The sequence below is a fragment of the Neopsephotus bourkii genome, unplaced genomic scaffold (assembly GCF_033783945.1).
Source record: "Neopsephotus bourkii isolate Nb327-2 ecotype Australia unplaced genomic scaffold, CSIRO-AGI_Nbou_v1 NB_690, whole genome shotgun sequence".
Lineage (NCBI taxonomy): Eukaryota > Metazoa > Chordata > Aves > Psittaciformes > Psittacidae > Neopsephotus > Neopsephotus bourkii.
In genome coordinates, this window is record NW_026901189.1 from 349,415 (window position 1) to 374,418 (window position 25,004).

Consider the following 25,004-nt stretch of genomic DNA (forward strand, 5'->3'; position numbering starts at 1 on the left):
AAAGAGATTTCTATACTGCTAATTTTAAAAAGTGTGATTGCTTCTGATTCCTCCTTTGTGTGCTGCTAATTTCTCTGAGTTGCTTAAGCAGATGCAGAGCCTGGCTATTCAGGTTCATATGCTGAGGAATGACACAGAGTCCGCAGATTCTTGGAGGATGTCATTAAACTGAGGCTCATGCTGCTAAGAATAGGAGTGCTGAGCTTTTCCGTGGAAAAGTCGGTTGTACCACTGTTCTCTTCTGTGTTGTATTACTATTACTAGATGTTACGTTCTTACATAGCTAATTTCAACTCTTTATCAACAAATGCCTATAAGAGAAGCTTTCAGAGTAAAAGGAATTGATCAGGATTAAGCCATTTACACTTGTCCTGCTTAGGAAAGAGAGACATAACTGCCAACTAGAGCTGTGCCTGTCAGTTGAGCCTGCTCTGTTGCTCATTTGATTATGCTCTGAGCTGAGTCAGCTTGCTGCACTTCAGCCCTTGACCTAGCATCAAGCTTGTTCTCTCCTGCTGCTTCCAGAATAAAAGGAAGCATAGAGTGCCTGTTTCAAAACAGACTGTATTAGGATGTTGTTGTCTCAAGAAATCATAATGGCAGCAGAGAGACTGAAGAGAGCAGAGGTTGTAGAAGTTGAGTCACTTGGCTGTTTTGGACTAGCCCTAGGCTTGAACTGACTTAAAGGAAGGAGGAGATACATAAAATGAGGTATTGTGCAGTACTACAGTCTTTGCGTATCTGATTTGATAATTCTTTTAGAGCAGGAGAAATACAACAATTTCCCTGTGAAATTTCTGTTAAATACTTTTTTTAAAAAAATGAATTTAATTTCAGGCAGTTGTGACAAGGTCTATAGTGTTCACTGTGACACCGTCTGGCTCTGATTTTGCAGAGGCTTGGCAAGTTCACAAGTTAGTTTATGCATCTGAATACTCTCTTTAATTTCAGCAAGACTACTGACATGTGCATCTTACAGACTTGCTGAAGCCTCTAAGATGCAAGCCTAACAAATAACAGATTTTGCACTGGGGAACACTAATGTCAAATGTGTAATTAAAAATTTTCAGGACAGGCAAAATTCTGAGCATGTGCAGTATCCTTTTTGTGAACCTTGGGATCTCAGCTGGTTTTGGTGAAAAACACAGAAAGCAATTAGCTTGCATCTTAGCGGCTAATAATAACTGAACCTTTTGGCAGATTTTGTGATGAGATGATTTCCTCTCAGTGATATAAGCCAAATGAATTAATAAAACAGATTTTTAAAAATCACTTGTTCTAACACAGTCATTTTGCTGTCAGAGGTGCCTAAAAGCAAAGAACTTGCAACCTGGACTCTGTTGCTTTGCACTTTAGACCTTTTTGTAAGGATTAATCTTGTGTATTTGTGCCATGTTAAAGCAGTTTTCCCGTTGTAGCTATGATCTTGTGTGTTCTGCTTGAGATTTGAACATATTTCATAAAGCGAATCCCCTTTATTCCCTCTCCCATTTTATAAAATTTGAAGAGATTTCTTTCACTTCAAAAGTAAAGGTCCAAACAGATTTGCCTGAATAAACAAGATGAGTGAGATCTGGTTCTAAGTCAGGCACTGGGGGGTGGTGTGTGGAGATGCTTGCTCTAGAAATTGATTATGTCTATTCTCCCAAAAAGACAACAGTTGTGAGCAGGTTTATTACCAACTGCCACCTTACTGTGCTTCAGCTCTGACCCAAAGTGACCTTCTCCCAGCTACACCAAGTCATTCAATCCCTATGATGGGTGAGTCTTTGTGGTCTCTCTGAGAATCTCCAGAGATTCAGCAATGAAAAGAGAATGGAGAAAATGGTGCCTGCATACACAAAAATATCACTATCACCTCCATGGAAAACCCCAGTAGCTTTAAACAAGTGAACCACCAAATTGTGAATATAGGCACAGGAGCCTTATTTGTGAAGAGGAATAGGGACACCCCAGTAGTACTAATATGGATCTGAAGCTTAGGTTTCCCATCTGGCCAAATGCAAGACAAATCATACAAGTGTCTAATTGCAAAATAAATAGGAGCATTACTTAAGAGCAGTGAAGGTGGGGATGTTAAGTGGTGGTGCACTACCTGTGGCCCACATCACCGTAGCACTCATCAGAGCCCAAGACACATATGGTGTGGTCATCCCAGGAGTGCCAGGTGGGTATGTGGCCCTCATCAGTAGAGTAATGACACACAGAATTTGTGATGACAGTATTTTCCAAATACTGAGAAGCAGTCCTTGGGGGAAGAAACAAGAGCAGCTGGAAAAGAGTGAAAGAGCAGTGAGATGTACTCCTAGATATTTTAGTTCCATTTAGTTAGGATTGGATGGTATGTGGGCAACGCTGGAGAATGGTGTCTGTTACATGAAAACTCTCTGTAACAGGTATGAGGTGCTTCTGGAAGAAGACATCACTTTCCCCTTTGAAAGTGTAGCTGGCTTTATAATGCATCTAAACAGGATACAAAATCCTCCATCCCTCCACTCACCTTATGTCTATTACCTATCTCTGGAGTTAGCTAATATAGGACAGTGCTGAGGCACTAGTTGTATTATCAAAGGACTTTCCCTCACTGTCCCCCTGCCCTTATCCTGTGGTGAGTCAAGCTTGGTGTCCTGGACTTAATGTCAGGGAAGTTTTCTGTGCTTTTCTCCTGCACAGCCAAATGTGCCAGATTTGCAATGGGCTTTTGAACTGTTGTTTTGCTTTTGTTAGCTAGAAGCCTAGAAGGTTTTGTCTCTTTCTGAACTGTGAAACACATGCTGATTCTTCTGAACAGGTAGCCTAGAAAGCATATGTTTATGCCTCTTAGTTTTAAAACATAATAGTATCATTTGATCTTACTTTTCAAAAAGACTGACATCCCTATCCCAATTCTTCTGAGCAACCAGAAAATCCTATAAATGCTTCATCCTCACCTAGGGCTTGTTTCCTGTTCCCATACCCCATCCAAAGCAGTGATGTGCAAAGTATGGGCTGACTAAGGCCACTGTCTAGGCTGAGAATAAATCTGATCAACTGCAGACTTGTATTTTTCAGTGGAGCCTCTGTTTCTTCTGTCCCTTTTCCAAGCAAGAAAAAAAGCCCAGGCAAACGTTCACAAAACAATTACTAGGAGAATTATGCTGTTCCCTTCAGCTTCTCATGCTGTACCCATTGCCATGTTCTTTAAGGTCTGGTGGTTTTGTAGGTGGAGATGCAGAGTCTTAGTGCAGGGTTCTTCTCATACAGTGTGACTTCTCTGTGCATTTTCTCTAGGCTTGCAATAGCAATGCAGTGCTGCTTTGCACCCTGGGGTTTAAGCTTCATGAGAATAGCCATTTGACAAAGCGTTTTTTAAGATACAAGGTAAGATGAAGTAAATTACAATTTGGTGCTTGAGTCACTCAAACATAGGCTTCCAATGCTAGCTTAGGTGTGTTAGGGTAGCCTGTCTTGCATCCTATTGTCTTTCCAGTAAGGTCCTGGTCTGGTACCATAGCCTTTTGTCCAAGGGTTAGGCACAGTTTAGCTGTAGGTGGATTTTCAGCTCAGGGAGGTTGGGGGCAGTGTTTATCTATGGAACTGCTGAAGAAGCTAGGTACTAGTGCTGTCATGGCAGTGCAGAGCTCTGCTTGGCCCAATGAGCCTTGCTGCGAGGCCAACCTTATTAGGTCAGGGTGAGTGCTTTGCAAATACAGCAAAGTCAGGCTAGGTATCTCTGCAGAGCACTGTATTTGGCTGTGGGTCTGCATCGTGAGACCTCCTCCCTTGATTGAGGGCACTGGACGCAGCCTGTTAAACCTGGCCCTTTGGTTTCTGATGAGCTGTAAGTGCACAGCTTGTTGCTGTCACCTCACCTGGGTGTCCCTTTCCTAGTGCCCACAGTGATCTACCCTACCTTCAGCTGTTTTAAAGAATAATAGCACGCATGGAAATGGGCTCACAGAAGTTAGAGATCAGTGTAACCTTTTGCTCATCACTGCCTGTCTCTTTCAAGCAGCTGTGAAGAGGGAAGATCTCTTATCCTCCTTCCCCAATGCCCCTCTGCCCCAGCTCCTTCTCCTTCCTGCCTGGGAGTAAACAGTAGATGTTACACATATTAACACCGCATTCTAACGCAATGCTTCTGGGCGTGCTCTGTATGCAAGTCTCTAGCAGCCATAAATTAATTAAAAGTAGACAGAAACCCTAGAAAAAAAAAAATAAGTTCCCTTCCCCCCCCCCGCCCCTCTTTTCCTTTCTTTCTCTGTGGGTAAATAGCTAATTCCTTTGTTCCTTGCTGCACTATTTCATTTCTGCCATCATTGTCCTCATTGTTCTCCGAAACAGGAGGGGTCTGGGCCAGGAGCAGCCAAGGTCTTGGCTAATGACGGGAAGTCTTTAAAGTTTGCGCTGCATTTCATCTTCTCTGTGGGAGTTTTAGGACGCATCCAGTGTTTGATCCCCACCGTGCAACTTTGCTTCTAGTTAATTAACAGATCCCCATTACACTCTCTCATCTGCAAGCACATGGGAGGCCTATCAGGAGGTAATTCAAGGCCGATCTGAGTGATGGCAGAAATTAGAGAAAACGGGTGTTTTAGGGTTCTAACATTCAGGAATAAAACTCTTCTTTTTCAGAGGTGCCCTGTAAATTTGGGCATGTTTCATTGTATCATTTCAAGTTTTTAAGTGATCTCCTTTTCATTCAGGTCTGTTTTGAGGGGCTGGGTTTGTTTTTTGGTTTTTTTTTAGGAAGTGTTAGATGGGAAGGCAGCTGATTTGTTTTGCTGCTGCTTTGCTGTGCTGGCAGCCTGCGTGGTGTACAGTTTTGAGGGCCAGTTGAAATGAAACCACAGTGTTATTAGCAAGATGTTTTCACCTTCCTTTCATTCTCAGCTTCCCTGTTCCCACCAAGCCTATTATACAGGTTACAAGTATCTTACTGGAACTTTTTTAGTGTTGAGTAAAACCACCACAGGCCTCCCAGCTGCAAAGCTTTGTCAGGCTTTCAGCTAACTACTGCATCACTCAGGAGTGCAACCTTCTGTCGACTTTGAATGTTTAGAGTTGTCTGATATTTCCTTCCCCCCCCCCCCCGCCTCTTCTCTTCCCCTCCCTATGAGCAATGACCCCCTTTAACTAACGAATTAGGAGCTGCTCCTGCAGTTGCAATTCTCAGTTCAGCACTTGGCAATGAGAATCAAACCAGGGCTATTTAGTGCAGCGTTAAATGGCCCACCACATTAGCCCCCTGGCATGCTAAGCTATTAGGTTGTTTTACTGTTGTTAAAGTTACATTTGTTAGGTGGAGTTGCTGCTCCAACAGAAACTTGGTAATGTGGGAAGAGGCAGACCAGCCTGATGTCTTGTGGATGTATTGTGTGGCTATGAGAGACCAAAGTTTCCTTCTCTCTCCATGAGGCTATTACAGAGGAAAGTTTTTTGCTTTGTTGCAATCAAGTGATCTTGATTGACCATTATGCTGTGGCAGAGAGCAATTAAATCATTAGTTGTTGCTCCCCTGTTCCTCGGGCAGCTCTCAGCTGGGCTGTGCCAATGTGGCATACCCTGGCAGGGAGCTTCCCACACTTTGGGAGCTCCAGGTAGTATCAATTTTTGCAGGCTGTGTCCTCAACATCACTGGCTGTGGCTGGTACACTCACCGTGTCCTCTGGACTCCTCACTGTGTCTCAAGGGAAGAGCACTTCATGGGGTCATTTTCTGTTTGCAGATGTTGGGCTGACATGAGGACCTCTGAAGAACTGTGGCTGCACAGCATCCCCATAGATTCCAGTAGTTTGTGCCTGCAACACAATGCAGCCCAAGAAATGGATCTTTCTGAGAAATACTTCAAAACTCCTTCAGAACAGGCTGTCATGAATGAAGGATTCACCATTTTCTGCTATGAGTGAAAAAGGGGTATTATTTTGATCTTGCCATCAGGGCTGTCATGAAGATCCTGAGCACAGTTCTTGTAGCTGCAAAGGATGCTTATCACACTGGGAGGCAGGATTCACCCTTGGCCATGAGCTTAATGCACAAGTGTAGAATATTAACTAGTATATGCACCTTTGGTTCAGTACAGCATGCTTGACTTTCCAATGCTCATTCTGGGTCTTAGTCTAAGAATAGTATTACTCATTTCCTTATTTAAGGAGCCTGCTGTCTTATACTCTGAATGAATATGTAACTAAAATATTTAAATATATATATATTTAAAAAATTAAATTGTGTCATGGGTTAGAGCGACATGCACAGGAAAAGAAAATAAGGGCAGCAAAGGGAATTATTTAGTATTTGAGCCTCAAATACTAGTTTGAATCCTGAGAGGGTCAGCGAAGTCCTCCATGTTCACAATTTCCCTACAACTCACTGAAGGTTTATGGACAAGAGGTGATGGAGTAACATCCTTTTGTTCCATTTAGGCACCTATGTTCCATGGAGTCAATTGTAGGTGCCGGAGTTTGCTCAGCTCACTTGAGTGATGTCTTTCTCTTTTTCTTGTTTTTTTTTTTTTTTTTTTTGTTTTTGTTTTTGTTTTTTCCTCCTTACTCACGTTTCAGTAACTTGCATCTTTCCTTTCCACAGCAGGAATATTTCTCTATTGATGGATACAAAGATATTATAAAGCACTGACTGTTTCTTAGGGGCGGGAGGGGGAAATCAATGCACCCATGTGAAGCATCACTGTTTTATTTAAGTGTAATGAAATGGGCAGCACAGTCACAGTTAAGGCACCCTGTTGCTGACGTGACTGGGGTAGGCAGGGTCCTCAGCTGCTAAGCAGGGATGCTTAGATGTGCCACAGGGTTTCAGAGAGAATCCCCCTGCAAAAGGAAGCGTGTGCCAGTATTGTAGAGTGCTTGTGCCAGCCAGCTTGCAGGGTTGATTTGGCATTTGGCGTATTGGTAGCGGCTGCCAGTGTGTGTGGTGGAAGAGAAGGGAATAGACAAGAAAAACACATAGGGGTTTAAAATAAAAATGTAAAATTATTTGCTTTGTGCCATATGGACTCCAATATTTTGACAAAACTAAGGCCAAAATTAATCATGCCAGGTTAGAGTTTTAGTTCAAAAACATATGTATAACTGTCCCCCTGAGTGTGTATTTGAGTTACCATATTCATACAGAAAAGCCTTAACGTTTTCAGTTTCTTGTTCTCTGCTCCACTACCAATTACTCCACCCAGGTGAACTTTCACCTCTGCATGGAATTTTAAAGTAGTTCTTGCTTTTATTGATAGTTTCTTAGTTAAATGTCAGATTTTGTTGATTTTCTTTTTAAACTTTTGTTTGGAAGGTTTTCTTTTTGTTTTCATGGAACTAAATGGATTTTAATAAAAGCTGTCTTGTGTCCAGGCTGAACTATATAGAAGGGGCTCAGGGACAAGAAGAAGGGCAGGAAGGAAGAACCAGGAGCACTAGTAATGGCTGGAGAGCCATTATGTAAAGGTGGAAGTCCATCACGCCAGTCCTACTTGTCCTGACGAAGATGCTGTCTCCACTGCATCTGTAGCATAGGGATATTCAAATCTGGAATTCAAGTTTAGAAATAGAGAATGTGGCTAATCTGTGGACTTTAATTTACAAAGGAGCCATTCTAAATATTTATAGGAATATGACCTTTTGCACAATGTAAACCATCGAATTTTTCACCCTAGTATTTCCATTGATCACCAAGCATCTTGTTATACCCAAGCATATTATTCAGGCTTACCCTGTATTAGGTTAAATTAAAAGCTTGTCCATGCACTGAAGCACAGTACAGTTCTGCATTAGTTCCTGTTGTGGGCACTTTGCTTCACCACTAAAAATGCCATATGGAGTCTAGCTTAATCCATTTCAAAAGCAAACCTAAATCATACAAAGGCACTCCTGAAAAGGAATAAGGATGAGCGTAGAGTGGAGCTGTTCTCCATTAGTTTTTCAGGGCTGGTTTGTTACGTACGTAAGTCCACAGGATGGCATCAAATCTTGGAATATCCTGTTTTTATAGAGTTCAGGTGTGACTGAATTGGGTATTTTTGTTCATCCCACTATAGAGATATGAATTAGATATGAAATTCAAATATAGATCTCTATCTTTTTTAAGTTTGGAAATGTTCAGAGGCAGGATTTAGGCAATCTTTAATTCATGTGAATGTAAGCAATACTGTGACTATCTGAGAACAGTAAATATATCTCTCTCTGTGATTGATCTCAAGATCAGCCTATCTATTATCATAAAGCCCCTTCTTTGAGAGCGGGAGGAGGTGGGTGGAAATTTGAAAGAACAAATTTAAGCAACTGGTTTCCTTTCACTTTTAAAACCAAATAGTGAGAGAGGCATAAAAGAGCCCCAGTTTGGATGATAACGAAACTTTGCTTTGAAGTTCTAAAGAACTAAACTGCGTTCTTGTTCTCTGCTGTCGCCTGTAAGACTCAAAAAATTGGACAAGCAACGATTAGTATATAATAATGTATGTTCAAATAGCTTACGGTATTATGAAAACAAAAATTCGAAAGGCCAATATACTAACAGTTAAAATCTGTCTAAGGGGCAATAGGAGGGAACCTTCACAAAAACAATATGCTGATTGCATGCAGCCACCCTGCCGAGTCAAATCTTAAATAAATTATACATACATAGCTATACTGGAGCTGAGAAATGAAGCAGTTTAAAATGTTCCTGGTTCTGTGCTTTAGGCAAAGCCTACATCCTACTTTGTGTCCTTAAGAAATCAGATGTGTGGTCTGTTGATTTGAGTACTCTGCCACAGTAACTGAGCATTACCAGGTGTTTCAGAGGCTGATGGAAAAATACAGCTTTTTGCTAGATCAGATATAGGGAGAAGTGGGGGTGACAAACAATCTCAGTTGATTCTATGATAAGGAATCCCTTTCTCTCAACTGCACCCCACCCCCACAATCCTCTCCACCCACTTCTAAGATATCTTGATGAAGTACTGAAATGTTGCATATTTGGGTAGAGGTTTTTTCCACAGAAACAAATTTATGCATCCAAAAATTCAGTTTCTAAGCAGCTGAAATTCTTCAGGAATTTGGGTCAAATCTGATAAGTAATTTCAGCCAAAATAAAGATGAAAATAAAATTCTGAAGATCGAAATGATTCATTTCAATACATGTGAAAAAGCTTGCTGATGGGATTTCCAAGAAGGCTCAGTAACTATACAGCCTAGTGATAAGGACTACTAACAGACACAAAGGAGATCCATGTTCTTATCTTCTTTCTTCCTAAATTGGAAAAAAGTCTTGAATGTAGTTTTTCCTCTTCTCACATCAGATTCTTAGGCTGTATATATGTACACACATGCACACACGTTCATGGAGCAGGATGTTCTCTGTGAAAATAGGTAACTCCATTCCACCCTCTATGCCAAGAAATATCTAAGTGTTTATGCAAAGCTTTGACTGGAAAGTACTACTGATAAGCAGAACATGATGTTTTACTGGTTAGGGCAGATACTAGGATGTGGTACGCACACAGATCTGTGCTCCAAATTATGTTTCATTTAAATTCTGGTTCTCCTGATCTTGGTCAGTAATTTCATCTGTCAAATACAATGGTAAGGAGAGTTTGGCAGCAGCACATTGTTAGCGAGAACTACTTTTAAACTTCATGCAGCACCTTCTTTTTGCCCAGCAAAGATACCCTTAAGCCACAGCTGTTTCTACAGCTCCACTTTGAAGAGTGGAAGCTAAGGTTTGGACATGAGATAGTAGAAATAACTCTGAAACCTTTTAATGAACATTAACAGAGTTTGCTCAGTTTTTGTGAATTTCTTGGGATCAAATCATACTTCCTAAATATCAACCACCTAAACCCCACATTAAACAAAGGAACAAAGAAAATTTTGTATACTACTCAGGAAGTGATGTAGTTTTGGTCTTTGGCTAACAGAATCAATCAAATCACTCACTATAAACCTAGCACAAGAGGATGTGAGCAAAACATGCTGCTGCTCCAGGCCTAAGTGTGCTGTTATGAAACATTTGCTGTTCTACCAAAATCCTCTTCCAAAGTTTCAGAGTTAAATCACAGTGAATAAAAGCAAAAATTGGCCCTCACTTTTGGCATGGTATTGATTACTTGCTATATTTTTATCAGATTTGTTTGCTAGAATAGATACTACTTTGATCTTTTTTTTTTTTTTTGGAAGTGTATTTCAACATTACTTAGGCACAAAGAGAGGATAATGCATCTAGCTTTCAGTTAGCTTATTACCATTCAAATACTCTGTAGAGAAATTATATTAAAAAAAAAACAACCAACAACAAAACTCCAACATTTCAGCTTCTGACTCATTTTAAATGGAAACTTAACTCTAAGTAATCAAAACTGCTTTCGTTGCGCATAGCAGCATTAAAAGCCTTGTCCACTAATTGAGTGAAGCGGCTCCAGTGAAGCAGCCTTGCTCCCTCATGATGTGATCTTGCTAGTGCTGTTTGTCATCGTTGCTTGCTGGTCTCAGTCTAACTGTACTGCTGGTGCAAATTAATGGTAATTCGTTATGACACGCTGTGTCCTTCCAGTGAAACAACAATATGGATCTCATACCACCTCCGCCCTTCCCTCTTTCCCTCCCCACACCTCCTCACCTCCTAGATCCTTTTCTCACCTCAAGATATCACCCCTGACTTAGCCTTCCAACTCCTAGCTAACTGATGTGTCAGGATGGTGTGTCAGGCTTGACTGATGGATAGCACCCTGTGCTTTTCTGCTGATACATTATGGAGACATGTCAAATAAAAGATAGTGCTTTCTGGTGGCTCAGGCAGTCTCAGTACTGACAGAGGACTTGTACTTCAGGGGAAACCTGTGTGTCCACATGTGTGTGATCATCCACCACCACCTGCAGCTGAAGAACACTACCAACAGCATGCTTCAACAAGCAGGAAAGATCAGTGGGTAACACTTTAAAATCAGTTAGCTTCCAAATGTGGAGTTTTGATGTGTGACTACTGTACTTAGACAGTACTGGTTATTATTAATTCATTAAATTTTACTTCCATTCTGACTGCAAGCAACTGCCTAAAGACAGGAAGCATTAATTGGGAGCTAGGAGCTCAAGAAATCCATACCTTACTTTTCCTCACAATTCTTTGTCATTTTTGTGACAGACACTTAAGCTCCCTTTAATAATAATTTCTACTCATCTTTGGGTTATGCTGTCTTTTGTATTTATTAGCTGTATTGTGAGGGTTGTCTCTTGCTTTGCGTGTATAGAGTTCTTACAAGGGAGCCCTGATTTCAGCTGGGGCTTCTGTCCCAGATTCTCAGCTGGTGGAAGTTGGCTGCATGCCACTGAAGTGATTAAGTATATGTGAAAGGTCACTGGTATATCATTGTTGTTGTTGTTTACATTGCCGGAGAGGGGGATCTTAGCTAGCGTGAACTTAGTTCATATCTTAGAGGATTAACATTCAGTTCTCAAAGATACACCTTCTTTTCTCCCATCAGTTATTTTCATTTAAAATGAAAATTAATAATTTTTACATGAAAATCGAACTTTTTTTTTTGTTTGAAATATAAGCTTTGAAACAAAATATTTATATTTCTGGTGGGGGAAACTGTTGAAGTTATTTTCTGAGGGTAACGGTTTTTAATAGATGTTTTGGCTTAAAAATAAACCCTCTATAATTTCTCAATTAAAAAAAAATACTTTGGTGAGGAAGCACAAAAAGGTGGGAAGTGCAGATCAAACCTTAGATTATTTGTCATCCCTTTACCACCCTCTCCCTCCCCCCTCCCCCCCCCTAAAAAAATCATAAGAATCCAGAGCTGATTAAAATCAAGGTTGTGGCTCCAGGTTCATCCTACCTAATATAAGGCACTTTCAGGAGGTCACTAGATTTGAACATTGTCGTCTGAGCCTGCCTTTGTAGTTAACACAGGGAAATGCTTTGCAGCAAAAGTGTTTCAGCCCCTATTAGGCGTTTACAACCCATAGAGCTGTCTGTCTATCTCTGCCAACTGTGTTCTTAACTGATGCAGTTGAATTTAAGTTGGTTTAGTCATCACTTGCCAACAGGTCATTGACTCTGGAATGAATTTTGTGGTTTTTTTTATTGATAGTAAAAGGTCCCCAAGATGATCTGTTAGCACTGAAATATAATGTAGACCCATCTACAATGCTATTCATCAGTAACAAGGTTAATGCCATTACCCCCGTTACACAGAGGAGAAACCTGAAGCAAGGGAAATGACTTGGCAGAGGTGAACCAGGAAAGATGTGTTTCCACCCAGCCTGGTGGTATTTATTAGGAGAGAGCAAAAGCAAGGTTTTCTCTAACCTTAAGTCCGGGAGTCATGTTAAACTTTCAACTAAATAAATTTTTTCCCCAGTGGATTCAAAGCTTGAAGATGTGATTCCGAACAGTTTTAAGCCAAGTAAATAGTCTCCTACAGGAGTTTGTCCTGTACAAACAGGAGCACAGGAATTTGTACAGGAGTTTGTCACGGTACTTTGTTTCTGATTGTGTGATTTGGGGGGTTTGAAGTATGTCTGACAACAGCACTTCCAAAATCTATTGCATCCCTCATGGTTGTATGGAACTATTTCATGAACAAGACTGAAGGTAAATATTTTGAAGGCTGTGTCCTTGTGGATATATCATAGAAGAGGAGGAGGCTGGGTCTCCTGACCACACAGAGGAAGGGTCGCTTGCTTTCTTCGTGTTCCACACTGTGCCCGTTTGGTAGCACCAACACCAAGTTAACTGTTTTTTAGCGTAAGCTCAGGCATGTCTCTGCTATATTGAAAGAACTTCTCAGACACACACCATATATATAACTGGTGATAACATCCAAAATGGCTCTTACAGACACTGCAGGATCAGTACTAGAGGTAAGGATAACTAATCTATCAAATGATTTTGGGAAACAGAATCTTAATTTTGCTGCTTCAGAAGGATAGAACTGTTGAGGTATTTAACCCTTTCCCAAGTGTCTTACCCCTCTCTGTCAAAAGCAATGGCAAAAATCCTAACTGATTTCAGTACTGCAGGATCAAACTCCAGGTGTTGCAGGGCAATTGTATAGTCAATGCAAAAAATTTGGGGGTTTTGAACTGGGGAAAAGTATCTTTAATTTAGAGTCTATATAATCATTTTTTATCAGCGGTTTAATTTGGTTAACTTTAATCAGGTAGCTATTGTATAATTTAAATGGCTGATGATTGTTATTTGATAATAACAACTTACATTTATGTAGTGCTGTATATCCCAAAGGGATCTCCAAGGACTTTAAAGACTCAACAATAAAATACACAACAAAGTAAACATTAATCACAATTACACTATTACTAGAAAATATAAGGATATTAAATACCTGTCATTTTGCGACTTTCTTCTGCTCTCATTTGGATTCATTAGCCAAGCTCACTCAGAGTGCAAATGGATTATTAGTGGTTCTGCCATATTTGATGTAAGACATTTTCAGTACAAGTATTGCAGTGAGAATAGAGAAGGGTAGAAAAGGGTAAAAAATACCCTTCTGAGATTGCCTACAAAATCAGCTTCACTCATGCAGGTCACTTAAGTGGGTTGTTGTTTTTTAACTCTGTTGAACTCACTTGGATTCATCCCTTTCTTGTTTGGGTGGTAGTTGTACTCTGCTGAGCTTTGTGAGACTGGTGCCTTGTTAAATGGGAGGAGACTAAACAGGTTATCTTTCAAATACCACATGCCTACAACATCAGAGTGGGAAGTCATATAGCGCGTTGTACAACCTGTGCTGTTTTCATACATAAGTCTTTTAATAATTTAAACTTCAACCCTGTTATTGCCATTCTTGGGTTATCAGTGTTAACACCTCACTGAGGTGAACAGAGCAGTTTACATTTCTCAAGTTGCTTTTCCAGGCTTTTATAGGTTCAAGTCCAAATTCCTTCACAGAAAGAGTTGTTGAGCATGGGAATAGGCTGCTCAGAGAAGTGGCTGAGCTCTACCCTTGGAGGTATTTGAAAGACAGGTAGATGTAGCATTGCTCAGGGATTTGGTTTAGTCATGGACTTCAGTAGTGTTAGACCATTGAGTCCTGGTATTAATCTTAAGAGTCTTCTCCAACCTTAATGATTCTATGATTCTGAGTGTCTAGCTTCGCACTTTCTTTCCTTAAATGCATAATGTCAATGCTGGAGAAAAAGGTGAAATTTTGAGGGGTATTAATGTGTTGTATTGTAGCATCTTGGGTAGCAGTATCTTAAAACTTCAGGTGGGAACTGGAAAATCCACTGCAGCAGGCACTTCATGGACAATTTGCATGAGGGCAGTACCTGCCTTTGAGAGATCACTATCTAGGACTTGAAAAACATAAAATTGAGAATCCCAGAATTGTTTGGGAGGGGAATTGCTGAAGTGACAGGACTACTTCCAGAGTAAAGTCTTGCTGATCACCAAAATAGAGGAAGGAAAGCAGATGCTGATTTTGTGGATAGTTAATATAGGTGGCTTGCTTTGTTTTTTTTTCTTTTCTATTGTATAATAAATTCTAGATGAACTTCAGATTTCCAGAACCCCTGAAATCCTTTTGAATTATAAAGTTTTTTTCAACTGTTGAGACAAGTTGTTTGTTTGCACCTAAAGATATACTGCTACTAAACATAAATTAGGGATGTCAGAGTTCTTACCTATTGAGATGATTTTCAGCTTCTGAAAATATTAATTTTCCTGGGCTTTTGGCCACAACATATAAAAACATTCTACCTTCAATAATTTCTTCTTAAAATCATAATTACTTCTCAATCTCAGAGCTTTTCTTTAGTTTCTGTTTTGACACTCTTAAGCATTGTGTGAAAGGTGTTTGCTGATACTGCCTTGTTTTTCAGATTCGTAGTGAAGCATGAGGGATTTTTACATTTTGTGGTGAAAGTTTTGCATGGGTCTTACTGTAAATCTTTCACAATATCTTTAATTTGCTTATTTCTGGGAGATGGAAGAAAGGGAAATGGTGACAGAGAAGTTTTCTTCTCCATTTCCTCTATGTAGCAGATGATAATTCTCAAGTACAAATGCTGCTACACCCAAGGCACTAAGCTCTAAGTTCTGGTCATAGGTACATGCTTATTTACTGGTGGCTTATTTACTAACCTGTATTCTGCAACTTTTTTTCAAATATAGTTAAGAGGCTAATATCTGACTAAAGTTGAGCAAACAAGCTCAAATCAATATGCAGGTGGAACTTTCTGAGGTTCCCTAACACAGTGTTTTGTATCATATCTTTCTGATCCCACTAACAGCCAAGCATTGGTAATCAAAACCCATGTAACTCTCAGGGAAATCCTATAAATAATGCTATAAATGCTATAATAATAGGTTGACTAATAATAATTGCATTTGTGATCATTAGATCTTGGAATAGGATCCAAGTCTTTTCACTCCTCAGTGACACACAAACTAGTACAAGAACGTTAGTTGGACAGTGTTTTGTGTGTCATGCTATGTTCAACCCAACCCTGTTATAAATGCACATATATGAAAAACAAATTCACCTTTTATATGGAAAGGTGTAGCTTTTGGCTTACTGCTCCACAGCATTGTAGGGAATTTCCTTCTTGTTCTTGTTAAAGTTACCTTATATTTTGAAAAGTCTGTGTAGATCCTATTACAAAAGAATCCAGACAACGACATTATCTTCTCCAAAAGGAAACTGGTATTCGCCATTGGAGGGACTTTAAAAAATTATTTTATCTTTTATGAACTTACTTTAAAGAAAAAGCTTTTAGTTTTATCAGTTGGCATTTAAGGACTGAATTTGTAATTGCTAATCAAAATCTACCTGTGGGAGCAGCAACTAGACAGAACCTCTTGTTTCACTTGTTTAAACATAAATCTCTACAATTTGAGATTAAGTAGATTTACCTGGGTTACTAGTAGTAGCCCTCTCTTCTCTGTGCCTTGAAGGCTATCTATTAAAAAGTGGATATGTGGGTGACACAGATGTCACAAAATGTGACTAGCTTTGTTGCTAGTATCATTAGAAATGGGTGGATTTTGTGGAATAGCAATGAAACGGTGGCTGGATGGAATAATTTTTTATTTGTAGTGAAACCAGGTAATATTTAAGTTATTTGAAATCCCAGTGGTAGGGACTTAGGTACAATGTGATAATTGCAGTTATTCCAGAAGGAAATAAGTAAATAAAAGGTAAGAAAGATCAACTCAAGTCACAGCCTTTAAGTTTTATTAAAGTTTGTGTTTTTAGAACAGAGGCAGAGGGTACCTGACCTGAATGTCAGTGCTCTAGTGAAAGTAAGTTTCTGAACGAAACTAGTCTGTGTTTGTGAAAGCATGAAACTGTTAAAAAGAAACTGCCACTTTCACACTGTCACATATAAAACTCATGAGCCGAGCAATGAAGTGTAGAAAAAGCCTCCATTGTTTGCCCAAGAAAAACAGTGCATGTGTCCTAGTATAAATGGCTCTGGGTTTAGTTTTCATAGTGTTTGGTATCCGTCTGTAAGACTCAAATGAGAGATGATATAAATGAGAACATGAAAGTCCTGGGATTTTGTTATGAAAACTTTTTTTTCAAAATACTTCTGCAATAGACCTTTAAAATGTTGACAAAATACATTAAAACTGATCTCAAGAATGGGAAACAATTGGGAATTATTATTACTGCAAATCCTATAAAGCATCTCCTTTGTATATTTATAGCATGCAGAAAATAAAAATAATAGCTCATTAGAAATCTTGACTTAGAGCTCTCTGTTCCCTCCCCATATTGGATAAATCTCCTACTGATGGATCAAACATTTAATCAATCTACTAACATGGCCTTCAGCACTATAGTATCTGAGTGCCTCCCAGTGTTGGAACGCTCAATAATGCTTGGTTTTTCTCCAGTTACTCTGTACTCCTTAATTTGATTTTGTTCTTAATTACATTGATGTAAATCTAAAACTACTCCATTGATCTTGATGGAGCAAGCCAGCATTTATGAGCCTGAAGATCAGAATCTAACCCTCCTCCTGCAATTCCCTAGCTATTCTCAAGTTATAATATTTCTTGGAGTTATTAATCTGCTCTCTCATTTATTCTCCCTGTTCCTGCTTCATCTTTTTTTCTTCTGCTGCTTTGGGTATGATCCAAAGTCCACTGAAATTGCTGTCAGTCTTTCTATTGATTTCAGCTAACTGTGGTTCAGTTTCCCATTTGCCTCTCTCTCTCTCCTTTTTCCCCCCTCTGTAGGCCCTGAAGGTTCCTGTGTGAGTTTGTATCTGTCTAAGTAGAGAATTCTAATTAATTAAAGTTACATGTATTACTACAGTTCTGTGAATAAGCACCTTGCTGTACTGGGATCCTAATCCTCATCTTTTCCTTAATACCCAAATTAAGGAAGCAAGGAAATAAGAGTATTTCCTTTCTTCCCTCAGTTTAGTTTTCCTGTAGTGAGATCTCCCCTCTCCTCCTCATGCTGCGGGTCTTCCTCTAAGGTTCAGCATCTCATATTTTAGGGAGACCTTTGCTAAGGGCCTGACCTGAATTTGTGGAAAAATGATTGGAGAAACTCCACTTATTTCCTTGAGATTTTTTCTCAGGCTAAAACTGAATGTGAAAGAAGTTTCGAATGAGATGGTTGTGGCTCTTCCTTTGATATATTTTTTCTTTTCTTTCTCCTCCCTGACTTCAGTGTTGGAATCAGAAGAAAATAAAAAGAAGAGGAATTGAGAATTTAAGCTGGGAGACTTGGCAGGTAAGAAACGTGTTTTCTTACTTACTGGCAAGGTGGTTCCAGCTGGGCTGGCTCAGCTCTGAGAGACAAGGCTGGCCCATGACCTGCAGAATCAGGCTGAGTTCTCTTTTCCTTCACAGCCTTTCTGCATAACCGTGGGCAAATACTTCACTTTGTTGGTTCATCACCTGTGATGAGGGCAGAACTGTTTCCCTGCCATGGAAAGGGTGGATTGAGAAATGCAATAAAGGCTGGAGAATATTAATCTGGAATAATAGGTGGCAGCATGGACAAAGTTGGCCAGTTCAGGGGTGACAGCTGTTGTGTGGGCAGCTGAGCTGGTGTTTGCATTACTTCAAGAAATTCTTTACTAAGGTACTTGTGTGATATCTGTAACTTTGCTGTGTTCTCTTCTTTGAAGGCTCATTTGATTAGTTTAGTCTCATTTCCTCTTCTACATGTTTTTTAAACAGGGTGGAGGTGGAATGCAGTATAGTCAAGATACAACACTTGCTCTCATATAAAAACTGTGCTGAAAGGACAATAACAACTTTGGAAAGCCAAGCATGGCGGTTAAAAACTGCCGTTTCAAAGATTGATCCAAGGGGCTTACTTGAGGTACATCTGGGGACAAAAGCCACAAACAGGCTACCAGTTTTCGTGCCTTCCTCTGAACCTTGAAGTGCCAGAGTGCTTTTTTCAGACAAAGAGCTTGAAGATTTTTAAACATAATATTCTTTAACCTTTTTATTGGAAAAAGTTGTACTGTTTCCAAAATGCTCAGCCTGCGGCTGTCATGCATCATAGATAAATCAGCCAAAATGCCAAATATTGGCAGGGTATAACTGCAGGTAGTTGTTTAATAGCTTGTGTCAAGTAATCTTAATAACAGGTGTAGCTACTGATCCAGTCAATTATATAAATTGTCCAGCAATCTTTTCTGGATTCTTACTGAGACAAAGCTATTGATACGCAAGATGTGCCTGAGTAAAACTGCAGTGCGAGTCACTATGACTGTCTTGAAAAACAGAGTTTATCCAAGCAGGCAGTGACTGATGTATTTCTGCTTCTCTGCCTCTCTTCATAGCATGCTGTAGCAAAAATCCTTGATTTTCCTCCCCCTCCTACAAATTTGTGAGAATACATTTAAATGTTAATATTCAGTATTCCAGAAAATGTAAATAACACCAAAATAAGTATTGCCCATTTGAAATTTCCTGCTGGGTCCACCTATCATGCTTTGTCTGACATGGGGATAATAAGCTCTGTGGCAGCGAGTGCCTGCCTTACTCATTCTCACAGCCTTTAGCGTAGCATTTTGTACTGCTTTTTGGAGGGGGCTTTTAGCAACACATCACATGAGAAATACCTAACTCCTGTGGTTGAGAGTTTGCAGGCGCATAGAGCAAGCTTGGCTCAAACTCAGAGGTCAAAAGAAGTTCGTGGCTGATAAGACAATAAATCATTTTCTAATCTGAAATAATTTGGTCCCTAGCACTTACGAGAAGACTTATCAGTGCTAACTAAATGGCTGCATTGTAAAAACAGATTTTCAATTGCAAAACTTTTGGTCTGAGAATGAAGTATTTGTGTTTTCACTGCGTATGTCACTAATAGACCTCTATGAAGCTGTACATGAAGATGATTAGGGATGAGTTGTTTGGTTTGGAAAAATTTATCTTCTGGGTTTGGATGTTTCTGTTGTTTTAATTTGCAAGTGCTTTCTTGGTTTCTTGAAATTTTCAGAACCATATACTGGCATCTGTTTCTTGCTGTGAAGTTACATTATCTCCAAGCAAACCAGCGAAATGCATCAGGCTGTCTCCTTATGTGTGCTGGGTCATATGTTTAGTATTAAAGCTCAGTTTCTGTGCTATTTCATAACAGTTTAGTTGTCTGCTAGGAACTGGTAGTTAAAGTATGGCAGACTTGACATAATTCTTCAGGCTCAGCCTCTGTTTCCACTGCCTTTGATCAGGATACATTCAGCTCTCAAATATTTACAATTTTTTTTTCCCATGTACTCTTTTTGATTTTCATAGCTGTGCCCTTCCACACAACATGAATAGTGATTTCTGATTACAGTTCCTTAGCATATAACCATTATGTTACTGTAAACTCTGATCAAATTTGGACTGTAAGTGCCAGTATGAATAGAAAGACATGGTTTTCCCTACAAAGAGTTTGCAGTTAGTGGTAACAAGTGACATGAAAAGGTGAAGAAGACAACTGTCAAATACAGCATGTTCATGTATATACAAATATATGTATAGACGTATATATCCTTGTTTATCCCTGCAGTTTAACATCATTAAAAAAAAATGACAGTAGAAAGATTAATCTCAAAAAAAAATTTGAACCATGTGGCAGAACTTGTCTTACTGATGGAAATGAAAAGCAGAGGTCGAAAGAGGGGGGATGTTGGTATTTTTTCTGGGTAGGTTGTCTTAGTCATTAAAAACAAATTATTCAGCCTTTTCCCAAATAAAGTTAGAATTTTTATGACTCCACTCTATATGATTTTGATAAGAAAGAGTGGGTATTGGTACAGTTGCAGAAACTTCCTCCACACAGATGTGGTAAAGCATGTTAAATCTGTAGTCTGCAATTTGAACACCCATTGTAGGCTGGAGAGTGTAGTTCTATGAAACAATTAGAAGTTTGCTGAGGTTGCGCGCTCACCTCAGATCTTGCTTCTAGTCTGATCAATTCTCATTATACTCCCATTTTCTGTTCTAGGTCTGGTTTCAGTCAACCTGAGAATTTGAGTCTGTTTGTGTGGCAACAGTGGGAAGTGGGTTGGGAGAAATTGCTGTTACTGTATTACTTCCCCTCCAGAAAGTCTCAAAATGAAACCAACTGCTAAATTGGTAATCTGCAAGCTCATAATATTTGCATACATTTCTGAGTGTGGCTGTGAGAGGGAGGAAGCCCCTGTTCTTGCACACCATTTGAATTCTCTGTCATCCTCAACTTTGAGATCTGGCTCTTTTATTTGCATGGAGGCTCTAGTTATGGTTTGTTTTGTGCTTGTTTTTGTAACCAGGACTCGTTTGGAAGAGCGGCTGCTATGTGGGGTACCTCTGTGTGACTGAATATTTGACTCATCAGGTGTAAAGGAGCAAGTCCAAACATACTGTGATGTTTCATTGGAGTGTTCATATTTGAGGGTGATTACTGTTATGTCTTTGTGGATTTCAACTGCAAGAACAGTCACCTAAAAGAACGAATTAGGATGAATTTAAGCACTGAAGATTCTTGGGATAAAGTTCTTGTCCTTTTATTTTGCACCTAGCAGTATCTCAGGTAACTGAGAATCAGTGGAGACTATTCACAGATTGCACAAGCTAAAATAATGCACATCCTCCACTGATACATCCACGAAAATGGGATCAAACAGGAAGGGATAACTGAAGAAGCTGAGTGCACCTGAAAACATGTGTGAAATGTCTTTTCACATGACCCATTCTGACAACCAGAGACTATTGGTTTAAGTTTCTCTCCCTAAAAAAGTTTCAATGCAACCAAGACCAGATATTTTTAAAGTAATCCTGATGGGTTTGAGTATCACATTATGTGGGATGGGTGGAGATCTCTTGCCTAAGTATCACAAGCAATGAAAATCATATGTGTCTAAGGAATAGCAGAGTAGATGACTGATCAAGTGTGACCTCTTGCTAAAAGCAGTGTTGCTAGGGAAGCTGAGGTGAGATTGAGAGTGAGAAGGTGTCACTAGAGACTTGGCAAAATTAAATGAAATGAGCAAGTTGGTTTTTATATGTGTCCTGTACATGAGTACACTTTAGGTGCATTATTTTCTTTCTGAAAACTGGTTAATGGGGGTGAATCAGTGTTAAAAGCTCAAGCATTTCATTCAGGCTTCCTAGTGGAAAGTCCTGTTGCTGTTTGCAGTCCTGGTCTGCAGGATCTCACCAGCCCTGGTGTAGTTGGGCCCACTGAAGGGCAGAGTTTCTGAAAAGCTTTGCCTTTCTTTAGCTTTGAGGCTTATGTGTGGGTGTTAACTTCTTGTTCTTCTCTTTTCTTTCTTTCTTTTTTTTTTTTTTTTTAAAGGGGAAATGCTCTTTATTTAGGAAAAATAAATTAGTCAAGAGCTTTCCATCTTTCTGTGCATGTTTAATTATGCTGCTTTCCACGAGGAGGTGTTGGTCCAGTTTACCTGGAAGCAGTATGCCTCTGGACTGTTTTTCAAAGGTCATAAGTCTCCTCCTAAAGCTGGCATGGTGTTGTGGGCACCTCAGAATCTGTCAAAATCAGCTAATGAGCATTTTTAATGGTTTCCTTTAAGCATTGTTTAAAAGTTAGTTAACTTTCCAGCAAATATCAGCTTTCAGGAGGTGTTAAGCTTCTCCAAAATACAGGGCCAATGCAATGGATAAATCCTGCTTTCTCTCTGGCCAATATTGTGATCTTTTTACAAAGCTCCAGGAAGGTTTTGTCTCCTTTTCTGCTTCCAGTAAGATACCTGTTCAACAGAGAAAAGAGACCACCTTATTTAGCAAATTCAGTTCTGAAGTGTAAGTAACATTTGTGGTGTTTGCTCATGTGAAAAATCATAGGTTTTCATTTCTAGAGTTTTAATCACTTTAAAGAAAAAGATGTTAAACACAGAGGAATCTAACCATGTGAATAAGTAAGCACATATAAGCATAGAAAGATTTAATCAAGCAAATTAACTTGCATAATGGAAGGATGTGAGAATGTGGATGCACATGCTTTTCACATGAAAAACTTGGTGGTGATGGAAAGAGTGACCAAACTGAGCCTCAAACCCTGCTCCCGTGGGGCCAATAAGACCTGCACCAGAGGCTTATAGCTGCAGCCACTGGTGCAGGTGTGTGTTTGCTCCACGGCTTCTCCGGAAGGAGGACCTGAGATTTCAGTGCCTACACTTTGTGGATCAAAGTGCATTTAGACTGTGGCTTCCTCTGAGAGGAAGCAAGATCTACCAGAAAGTTATCTGGATGATTTGTGTTGGTTATCCACCTCATAAACTCACCACAGAGTAGTTCACAGTTGTTATGCCGTTTTCTGATATAGCAAGGAGAACATCCAAGGTTGAGTGCAAGAGAAGGAGAACAGAGAAATATTGGGCAAGCGCTTACAAAATAATTTCCTGTCAGAAGACATGATATCAAGTGAAATGTTAGTAAAAGGGATTTCAGATTTTGTTGCTGTTGCTGATGTTGTAAGCACAATTATAAGCTTTCCAGATTAAGTCTGACCCATCATCCTGAAATACCATTGCCAGTTATCATTAGGAAACCAAGTGTTGGTAACATATTCAAATGTACAGCAGACTTCTGGCTCTTCAGTATCTGGACCAACTCCCAGTGTTAGGAACAGGAGTCAAATGGTCATCCTTTCTCCTGTGTTAACACACACTCTGCCATTAGCAGTCTGAAGGCAATTTTAATAAAATACATAACCCTGCTGAGCTGGTCTCAGAAGATAAATAAGCAGTGTAGAAAAGAAGCTTCTGTTTAAAAGTAATTATTTAAACTATGCATTACAGGTAATTTTCCTTTACCAGTAAGCAAATGCTATCAGAATTTCAATAATAGCTTTGTGTTACTTATCTAGATAACATGATATTGTCATTTCCAGGATCCTAAAATGCTGTTTTATTTTCATTTGTGTCAAATATAAGGGTAAATGAGACCTGAATATATATATTTTAAAAACCCATGGGTTTTGTGTAATTTTCTGAGAGCAGTATTTTTTTTCCAACCTTTTATAGTAAAATAACAATCTAATGATAGTTTCATAAAGTGTGGACTTCAAACAGTAGGGTGAGGAGCATCTTATTTTCTGTTTTGTGTAAACATGCTAGTTTCACAGTTGACAGAAAACACAATCTTTTGAAGAGGTTTGTCAACAATAACTGTAACAGCATGGTAATTTTATAATGTACATGCAGATGTAGCCAAACTCTAAGTGCTTCAACCCATATCTAGCTAAGAAAAAGCAGAGGTGGTGTTTTTTACCCAAGAGGTTTTTCACTTTCAGAAACTAAATGGAAAACTTAGCCTCTATGTTTCTTACTCTCAGCATTATTTCTACAGTGCATACCTCTGTAATGATCACAAAATAGTTTGTTATGAGGAAGATGAAGCAACTAAGGGAGGAAGGCAACTGTTTTTTTCTTTTCTTGAAGAAGCAACATCTCAGTATCAGGCCTTTGCCTGAGGGGCATTTTGTTTCAATGAAAACTTTTCCATTATTTTATTCTTATTACAGATATTTGTACATGTTCTATTTCACTTATGGATGAGGGAGGGATTGCTCCTTTGAGAGCTGACAGTCTGAAGCCCTGATTGTGCAGCTGAGCCCATGTGGGGCTGTCCTCTGTGATGCTTGGCTGCAGTTTCAGTTTCTAGCCAAGAGCTCCATGGTGTGCTTTGGCTGCAAGAAGTAAGGCAGAAAAGATACATGAGTGCTTTAAGGGCAGTTTTCAACCAGAATTTAGGCTTAAATTCTGCCTTATCCCTAACCTAGTGTTGTCTTATTGGGTGTCTCTAGGCCTTTAGAAATGCCTACCCAGTTGAAAGTGGAGGCCCAGGGATTAGGTGGATTTTTAGATCATTTACATCTGGCTGTAGTCTGTCTACACCAGAGTTTGCAATTACCCCAAATGGAGAAAATAGCATTTCCTTACTTCAGCAAAGATTTGTGAGGATCAATGTGTTTGAGATTGTGACAGTAGGATATATCTGTAACTTACATAGGTCATAGATCAACTTAAATACTTTTAATAAAAGCAGGCACAATAATTCATTGCTCCGTCACAGCAATATTGTGACGCTTAGTGTTTGTGATCTATGTGAAAGGGGTTGAGATCTTTTGATTAAAAAGTGATATTGCTATAGCTGTGTGAATTACGAGCATGCCTGTTTCTATGCTGAGTTTACTTCTTGACATAGCTGTGGTGACCAAAAATTGTTGCTCCCCTCTGGAAAGTTTCACCCATTTCAAGCCATGCTGCCCCTCACTCAGCTTTTTCCCATTTCTGCTGTCTGGGGAGAAGGATGGTGCCGAGGCAGAGGGCAGAGCAGGCAGCCGATGCTAGGCAGGGGTCTTGCTGCCGAAAAGACCGTCCGATAACAAGGTACTGCTGCGACTTGGAGCTGGCAGGCAGAAATCAAAATGCCACCCCTTGGCTGTGGAAAGAGCTAAAGATTTGTCTCCAGCAAGTGACAGGCGCCAAGGTACTGTCGCCCATTTTCTAATTTTAGCGGGAAGGCTGGCAGGGATCTTACCTAGACAGACAAGTGCTGTTTCTGCCTGGGCCGATCTGCTGCTGCAGGTCCTGTTCCAAATTGCTCGGCTCGAT

The 25,004-nt window shown here is 39.7% G+C and overlaps 1 protein-coding gene across 6 annotated transcripts in view; it reads left to right on the plus strand.

The window, feature by feature from the left end:
- Positions 1-25,004, plus strand: part of SOX5 (SRY-box transcription factor 5) — a 639,441-nt gene that overhangs the window by 172,019 nt on the left and 442,418 nt on the right. For all 6 annotated transcript variants that reach the window (XM_061353703.1, XM_061353706.1, XM_061353704.1 and 3 more), the window contains exon 3: positions 17,612-17,674. The gene's annotated coding sequence lies outside the window, so the exon portion shown is untranslated. The remainder of the gene's footprint in view (positions 1-17,611; positions 17,675-25,004) is intronic.